General features: G+C 36.7%; 1 long non-coding RNA gene across 1 annotated transcript; it reads right to left on the bottom strand.

Annotated features, from left to right (window-relative positions):
* Positions 1-64: 64 nt before the first annotated feature.
* On the bottom strand, positions 65-1,323 carry LOC135077115 (uncharacterized). The gene is made up of 2 exons (XR_010258399.1): positions 535-1,323; positions 65-174 (listed from the first exon to the last, which is right to left on the bottom strand). It is a non-coding gene; the product is annotated as an uncharacterized LOC135077115 (long non-coding RNA).
* Between the last annotated feature and the right edge of the window lie 8,361 nt (positions 1,324-9,684).

Below are 9,684 nucleotides of genomic sequence, written 5' to 3'. Positions count from 1 at the left end.
AATATTTGTAAGTATGCACCCAAATACGGGGTAATATTAAGGGGTTAGAAATAAAATAAGGGAGTAATCATTCATACTATTTTAATAAAATTATTTTTGTTCCATCATGTTTATCCATTTTGAGTCGTTCTCTGTAAGCTTTTTGCCTTTTGGCATTGGTTTTTGGCGGCATTCCTAAAAAAACAAAAGAAGTAATCACATAAAAACGTAATCTAAATGATTTGATGATTTTTTGCTGGTGGCACTTCTGTAAAGCAGATAGTATCCAATCCTTTTGTTATTGACGCTCTATATTTTTTGAAATAAATTAAGTAGTGAATATTACTATGCTTAGTCAGGTAATAACAGTATACACTCAGCATTATGTTGTACTTTTTCGTAACGTAACGAAATTCGTAAAAAACGTAACGAAATATTAGACAAAATGAGATCAGAAACAAGTATTTTTTTGATAAAATTTGTTACAGCAAATATAAAAGCTTACTAAATGTTCGTACCACACGTATTACAAAAAATGGTTAAATGAAGACTTACCGTTCTATATAAAATCGCTGATTTTACTGCCTGTTACGAAAAAGTAATCCCACAAAACACACACGTTTTCACTAATTTTCGCGATAGATGTAATGGCGGAGACGTCAGGCCAACAGCCATTCAGAGTGCAGCTATTGTTGTCCGTGTAAAATAAATACGGAATTGTTCAGAAACCATGGGAAAGTAGAAATAAATCGTAACTAAAGAGTAAATAACGAAATAGTAAATGAGAGCGACTCATTTTGTTTTTTTGCTTTAACCCTTAAATGCATAGTGTTGCCATATGTCTACGAAGTACTTTTTTAATTATAGCAAGTAACACATTTTACAAGCGTTTCTGAATGTACGCTAATATCATAGAAAACATCCAAATAAAAATAAAAAAACCGCAAATGGAGGTAGATTTGAAAAAAAATTAACCGATATTTGACGTAGCGATCGCGAAGGAGAAAAAATTGGTAGTGTTAAAATTTGTGGTATTTGATTTTCGGATTCAGTGAGAATTAATTGCTAAAACGATTGGAAAAAAATACATACGTGTTAGAAACAATGTAAGAATTCATTATTATAACTTATTTTTTTGGTAATCTATCCCGAATGTACCTTCGACTTGGTTTTTGTGTATGTAGCCAAATGTCTACACCATGCGTTTATACCTTAAAATTGTTCGATAGGAATTGTTCTATGGTTTGCTTATTTGGCTTTTCTTTTCAGCATGTTTGGCTCGCTAATTGAAAAGGAAATTGAGGCAGCTCTTGCTGCTTTAAATGATGGTGCAGTCTCAGAAGATGATGATAACATCGATTATTACCCAAACGTACGGGATTTATTGCATGATCTGGATGAGGAGTCCATAGATCATAATCTACCCTTGGAACACAACGAAGATCCTCCCTAGTAGTCTATGAAGAGGAGCATAATATTAGATCAGATGGTGTTTCGTGTCAGTTCTATTGAGCCGAATCTCAATAGAACTGACACGATTATTTGAACTAAACCCTTTTTGAGTAATGCATAAATAACAATGTCATCGTTTATGAACTTGATAAAGAACTGAAATGGCTCCTCCAGGTCAGATATTTCTGTGGGCAGTTCCGAATCCCCTAAAAAAGCAATGCGATCATCGTCCCATGGTGGTAAATTTCTTTTTTTCCAAATCATCTCCCGGCTACGTGACCTCCAAGCTGCAATTCCTGGAATACCTGAACTTGATTGCGCAGATGAAGTAGGTACCCGCCACAGGTTCCGCTAAGGAAACACCATCTAATATGTGCACCTCATCATAGACTATGGGAGGGTCTTCGTTATGTTCCAAGGGTAGATTATGATCTATGGACTCATGCAATAAATCCTGTACGTTTGGGTAATAATCGATGTTATCATCATCAAAATTTTCATCATCTTTTGATACTGCACCATCATTTAAAGCAGCAAGAGCTGTCTCAATTTCCTTTTCAGATAGCGAGCCAAACATGCTGAAAAGAAAAGCCAAATAAGCAAACCATAGAACAATTAATATCGAACAATTTTATGGCATAAACGCATGGTGTAGACATTTGGCTACATACTGTAAATTTTCAAAAATATACTTTTTTTTTCGTACTAAGATTTTTTTTATTATTTTTCCCCCTATCTGTGACTAAAAATCTAATTGAAATATTTTTTTCATAACTAAATAAAAAATCATGCATTTAAGGGTTAAATTGCCAATTCATTATGACACCCCATAGAAAATCAATTTGATACAGAAACTGTGATTACTGTAGAACGATAATACAAAGAAATTTACAATAATTTAGTTACGTATCGCATTTTATGAAACAAAAACACATGAAAAAGCTAGGGTGGCAAACAGGTTTTTGTATGAAAGGTAAAAAAGGACTATTTTTAAAACATCTAAATATTTGGTAATAAGTAGGATTATAGCTATAATTCTTCGTTATCTTAAAGATTAATATTCATCCTTCAAAATTGTGTGTGTGTTTTTTTTGTGTGATGATTTATAAATATAAAACTTTTGAACTGTTTCAAAGCACACTTTTTTTTTTCAAAATGTACATTTTTTTTGAGAAATACTCATATGTAATTAAAATCAAGTGTATTGTCCTTCGCGAGATTCGAACTAGCAAACAACGCTAACGTTTTCTGGTACGCAAACCGCTCAGCTATAGCCGTGAAGTGTATTAAAGCAAATATTAGTTTGTAGACACAAAGTATATTTTTGGCAACGGTTCAATGTACTGACTTCCAAATACATAAGTCAAATTCTCAATTTGTCTCTGTTGTAAAATATTTTGTTTAGGAGCGGAGCCACATTTTAAATGAGTCAACTAGCTGTGCCCCGCGGAGTTACCTGCGGTAAAACGTAGCCTATATGTTAATCCAGGGTGTCAGCTAACTTTATACCAAATTTTATTAAAATCGCTCCAGTCGTGTAGACGTGAAGAAGTAACAAACATACACACTCAGGTACTCACAAAATTTCGCCTTCATAATATTGGTGTGATTAAACGACGGTACAAGCAATACCACGTTGTTTATGTACTGTAAGTATGTGAAATCCCTTCTTCTATCTAGGTATATGTAAGTTGTACATATAGAGTATATAAGGCTGTAAGAAGTGAGGTCGCAACTTTAGTGTTAGAACTAATGAACCGTTATTTAGGCGTCCGAAACGGGTTTAATCAGACCTTAGACTATGCCCTACTCACAAAAACTTGGTACTTCTTCAGCGGTCAGATTAGGTCTTCCACCCGTATTCACAAAGATTACTATGAGGTCTCACAGTGCGCGTGAACGCAAAAGGTCATAAAAACCTATTCATAATACAAAAGTGGCGGAATGACAGACACGAACCAACCATACGCCCGTATTCACAAACATTACTATGAGACCTCACAGTGCGCGTGGACGTACAGGGTCACACACGAACAATCACAGAGCTCTATTCAACGCTGTGCGTTCGATTTGCTGCTTCACTTTAGCAAGCATCGTTTGTGGATACGGGCGATAGAGCTCTATTTAACGCTGTGCGTTTGACTTCGCATAGCGTTGCTGCTTCACTTAAGCAAGCATCGTTTGTGAATACGAGTGTTTGTCCGTTACTAGTTCGAATACACGTGTATGATCTTATATTTAATGCATTCACTCTTTCTCTATGGGATAAACTTTTGTTTTTTAGCGGAAGGCGTATAGTCTAAGATCCCGCTATACAACGACCTTCACCGAGATGCTTATTTGATGAAACATATTTTAAATTTAATTTAACATGTCAATAATTATATTGCTTAAGGGTTGCCTAATAAATTTCAGTCCAGGATATGATTAATTAATCATTAAAAAAAGATTTTTTTTTAAATATTTCATCGGTTTGACTATTAAACAAACTCCATACCAATCGAAAGTATGAAGCCCATAGAATATGCAAACGTTAGGTTGCCTATTCTTTTCCAGTCATAACTCTCGGGTTGCCAGGTATAAACAGGTAAATTGATAGAGCATTTTGCACCGGTCTGATAATTTAATCAAATTTAAATGAAAATAAAGATTATTTTATTATGAACACGGTGGTATAGGGTTGCCTGCGAAAAATCAGTCCTGAATGACGGTTGTCGAATTTTGTAAAGTGAAATTAAAACTGAAAGGTGACATTTTTCGAGTAGTTGGCAACATTTGGGAAAGACGAGTTGTATGAGGCGTTTGTGTGTCTTGTCAAGAGGTATCGCTTGGGTGAAGAAATTTCTCCAGTGTTGCCATGCTTTGGGAGATTTGGTCCAAAAATGTCGAAAGTGGAAATAACGACTTCCGGTCAAAAATTTGGATGATGCCTCCTGCAAAAGGGTCGTGCAAATGATATTTGACCATTTTCATCTCGATCACCTGGCAACACTGGCAGCTACGGGGAAAAGTATTTTTTTTCGACATGGGTGTCTTTAAAGTTAAGGACGGACAGAAGGAGATATGGCAGAAAAAATCCGAAAATGGGGTTTGGTCGGTTATACGACCCAGATTATGGGAAAAATCCGAAAATTCAGAAAATCAAGATGGCGACCGAGTGAGCGGCAATTTTGTAAAAAGTTTCAGATTTCTGATTTTTCAAATGCATTTTTTGGGCAGTTGGCAACATTTGGGAAAGTCGAGTTGTACAGAGCGATTACGTAGTTTGCTGAGGAGTATCGTTTGGAAAAGCAACATTTTCCAGTGTTGCCATACTTATTGCATTTTTCGCTTAATCTAGACCATATTCCGCGCCGAAACCCATTTTTACTTTTTTTCTAACTTAAACCAATCCCGTGAAACAATTCCTTAAAACCATCCAAGTCCCAAAATTTTGTGGCCCCGTAACTGCCAGTGTTGCCAGGTAATCGAGATAAAAATAGTCAAATGTCATTAGTTTGATCTATTTGCAGGAGGCGTCATCCAAATTTTGGACCAAAAGTCGTAATTTCCATTTTTTACATGTTTTGACCAAATCTTTCAAAGTATGGCAACACTGGAAAATGTTGTTTTTCCAAACGATACTCCTTAGCAAACTACGCAATCGCTCTCTACAACTCGACTTTCCCAAATGTTGCCAACTGCCCAAAAAATGCATTTGAAAAATCAGAAATCTGAAACTTTTTACAAAATGACCGCTCACTCGGTCGCCATCTTGATTTTCTGAATTTTCGGATTTTTCCCATAATCTGGGTCGTATAACCGACCAAACCCCATTTTTGGATTTTTTCTGCCATATCTCCTTCTGTCCGTCCTTAACTTTAAAGACACCCATGTCGAAAAAAAATACTTTTCCCCGTAGCTGCCAGTGTTGCCAGGTGATCGAGATGAAAATGGTCAAATATCATTTGCACGACCCTTTTGCAGGAGGCATCATCCAAATTTTTGACCGGAAGTCGTTATTTCCACTTTCGACATTTTTGGACCAAATCTCCCAAAGCATGGCAACACTGGAGAAATTTCTTCACCCAAGCGATACCTCTTGATAAGACACACAAACGCCTCATACAACTCGTCTTTCCCAAATGTTGCCAACTATTCGAAAAATGTCACCTTTCAGTTTTAATTTCACTTTACAAAATTCGACAACCGTCATTCAGGACTGATTTTTCGCAGGCAACCCTATACCACCGTGTTCATAATGAAATAATCTTTATTTTCATTTAAATTTGATCAAATTATCAGACCGGTGCAAAATGCTCTATCAATTTACCTGTTTATACCTGGCAACCCGAGAGTTATGACTGGAAAAGAATAGGCAACCTAACGTTTGCATATTCTATGGGCTTCATACTTTCGATTGGTATGGAGTTTGTTTAATAGTCAAACCGATGAAATATTGAAAAAAAAAAACTATTTTTAATGATTAATTAATCATATCCTGGACTGAAATTTATTAGGCAACCCTTAAGCAATATAATTATTGACATGTTAAATTAAATATAAAATATGTTTCATCAAATAAGCATCTCGGTGAAGGTCGTTGTATAGCGGGATCTTATACTAGTAGTTTAGCTTTGATGGTAAAGGATTATGTAGGTACGATCGTACTTACTTAGCTTACTCGAGTAAGTTATAGGCTGAGACTGCATCTTTCTTATACGAGTAGGTATCTGGTATTTTTACTACTTGTATTACGTATTTTACTACCTCATTATTATCTATGTAATCGGCTTTCAAACGTGCGAGGCAGAAAGAAAAAATATTAAGTTTATGTCGAGTTTTTTATTTTAATTCAAAGTTTCAATGAATTCATAAGACCTCATGAAAAGTAGCTTAATATTTGATTCAACATCGAGAACAGCTTTAAAACTATGATTGGTTTCATTTAATTACTAAGATTTAAGCCAAATCCCAGGACAAAACCATGGTTCAGTTTGAATAGAATTTTGAGCAATGTTTCGTAACAATGGCCGAAAAACAATAATCATAAATGTGATCTAGCCTCAAATAATAACAGAACATCATAGAGCACATTATGGTTAAAGTAATACATAAGTGCTTAAGTTACCAAGAGGATAAGAGCCCTTGTTCTACGAAATAACTTGTAAGATGGCATTATCCCCAAATTGCCCTGAGACTTACGTAAAGGTTTTGAAATGAAAATTTGGACAAACAAATGGTTATTAGACCGTATTAGGCATTTTCAGGTGTAGATAATATCTAACGCTTAGTAGGCTCATTAGCAATTCTGCGAGCTATGTCGGTTACTTTGGTTCTCCTGCGGATCTCCTCATTTCTGATTTGATCACGCAGGGAAACTCCGAGCATAGCCCGCTCCATCGCCCTTTGGGTGACCTTGAGCCTTCTTATGAGGCCCATAGTAAGCGACCACGTCTCAGATCCGTATACCATCACTGGCAACACGCATTGGTCAAATACTATCGACTTGAGACACTGCGGTATTTGCAGAATTGCTAAAATCAAGTGGCAGTGGGCGGGGCACATAGCTCGTAGAGACGATGGCCGTTGGGGCAGGAAAGTTCTCGAGTGGCGACCACGGGCTGGAAGACGTAGCGTGGGCAGGCCTCCTACTAGGTGGACCGACGATCTGGTAAAGGTCGCGGGAAGAGCCTGGATGCGGGCAGCGCAGGACCGTTCATTGTGGAAAACCTTGGGGGAGGCCTTTGTCCAGCAGTGGACGTCATTTGGCTGAAACGAGTAGGCTCATTAACTTGGTAGAAACTTATTAATGTTTTTATTTGAAAGCATTAGAGCGCTTTCACATTAGGGCATTAGTAGCGCGACTGCAGCGCGGCAGCGGCGTTTTTATTATTACAAGCTTTATATTGACTTCACTTGTTAGTAGGTATGTGTGGGACAAATCTTGCAACTGAATCTAAGACCACTTTTCCTCAACCGATTGAGCTGAAATTTGGCATACTTATGTAGGTACCTACGATGACAATGCAATGTTATGGTACTATTGAGCTGGTCTGATGATGGAGTCAGGAGGTGGCCATAGGATCTCCTAAACGAAACGGCGGAGTTTGGGTTCGTTGGATTTGTCTTTTTGATAGATGATCTCCAAAGCTCTGAGATTGAGATAAAATTAAAAAGTGTAAAGTAAAATTATAAAACTTTTTTTAAAAACAAGCTTTATTCTGAAATGCAGTTGTAATAAAACGAAAAAAATAATTGTATGCTAGGTTTAAATTAATCATCAACTGCATTTCAGAATAAAGCTTGTTTTTATTATAATGTGAAGGCATGCATCCGCTGTCACATACACTCGGCATCAAATAAATCGCACCTCCCGCAACAAGCACCTTTCAAAAGTATGCATCCTCACTTCCCACCAACATTGGTACCATTTGAAAGCCTAGTTCTAAGCTTAATTTCATTAAAGGAAAGGCTTTTATACCAAAAATGTGTCTTTAGAAGGATCCAGAGTCACTTCTTCAAAAAATAGGTAGTTACGCTTGAGCCAATTTTTATGGCTATAAAACTGTTAAGTTGGGATTAATCGCTATCCATCTGTTAATGAAGACACGTGAGGTCATTATTTGGTTTTATAACCATAAAAATTGGTCTAATTGATCCCACAGGTGAGCCCAAAGTGAGGTCATTTTTCAAGTCACATTTATGGTATATGTTAATCATTTATTATGAAATGAAATGTGTTTTTCTTTAAGGATATTTATTGGGCTTTCAAATAACACCAATATTGTTGGGGCACCATGATTATGTCAGAAGAAAATCTTTAAAGTTCGCGTCGCGGAAGGTGCGATTTATTTGACGTTGAGTATAGTATAAAATTTTCAGTAGCGCGTCTGTCGCGCTGCTAAATCGCCTAAATGTAAAAGCGCTCTTACTCGCTATTGTCACAATAAGATGGGACCTACAACCCTTGGGTCAAGAAACTTCCGTCATCAAATAATTTTAGGTTAAAGCATTATTGTTAACTAATTGCTGCTGAATTATCGGAAACATAACTACAAAAGCACGGACGACAGTCACATAATGTAGTCGATAATCTATACTTATAATAAATCTGTAGAGAGGTCAATTCTTTACATGAAATATATTTTCAAAATAACTATCAGGGGGTGATTAGTGATCGATACTGATGCCAAAAATGCAATCAGTAAAATTTTTGTCTGTCTGTCTGTCTGTCTGTCTGTCTGTCTGTATGTTCCTTATAGAAACAAAAACCACTTGACGGATTTTAACGAAACTTGGTACAATTATTCTTCATACTCCTGGGCAGGTTATAGGATACTTAGGAATTCCCACGGGAACGGGAATTAGCGGGAAAATCCTTTTGTACGAAAAATCTAAACCGCTTAAGTTAGACGCTTGAAATTTGGCATGCAGGTACCTTAGTAAACTTAAAGCTTAGTTACAACAGGATATTGCAAAATTCCCATGGGAACGGGAGTTAGTGGGAAAAAACATTTGTATGAAAAAATCTAAACCGCGTAAGATAGACTCTTGAAATTTGGCATGCAGGTACCTTAGTAAACTTAAAGCTTAGTTACAACAGGATATTGCAAAATTCTCACGGGAACGGGAGTTAGCGGGAAAAAACATTTGTATGAAAAAATCTGAATCGCGTAAGATAGATGAAGGGGGGGTAAAACGAGATCCACGCGCACGAAGTCGCGGGCGGTCGCTAGTGTTTTAATAAGAGTGAATACCTGTATGGTAGATTATTATTATTATATTTCCATAATTTCTGATATTTATGTAGGTTTACAATAGTACAACATTTTCACCACCTTATTCTCTACCATTCTCGTGCGTCTTCCTTCTTTTTATCAAGCAAGAGCTGAAAATCAGTGTTCTGCTCATTTTAGAGCAGTGTCTACACTGAGCTCTCTGCTTTTTTGCATCGCTGCGGCACACTTATACCTTAGCGCAGGATTTTCTTTCTTACTCTTTGTAATGTACTATATCTTTCCTGCTACTCCTGTGTTTATTAATTGCTTCTTGTGTGTCAATGTGTTTTGCAAATAAACCATATATCTATCATATATCCCGGTGATTAATTCAGTTGAGTTTATAACAAATCGTTTGATTTAACCGACAAACACAGTAACACAACGCCCCAAAATAGCAGCCCAAATCATAACCGAAACCGTTCTGTGTGCGGAACTGAAATCGCAAATACGACTCATTATTTGACCGATCAATCAGCCGGTGTCGGTCACC

The sequence above is a fragment of the Ostrinia nubilalis genome, chromosome 13 (assembly GCF_963855985.1).
Source record: "Ostrinia nubilalis chromosome 13, ilOstNubi1.1, whole genome shotgun sequence".
In the NCBI taxonomy this organism is placed as follows: domain Eukaryota; kingdom Metazoa; phylum Arthropoda; class Insecta; order Lepidoptera; family Crambidae; genus Ostrinia; species Ostrinia nubilalis.
Note: the sequence above shows the minus strand (reverse complement) of the source record. Positions and strands in the feature narration are given on the sequence as shown.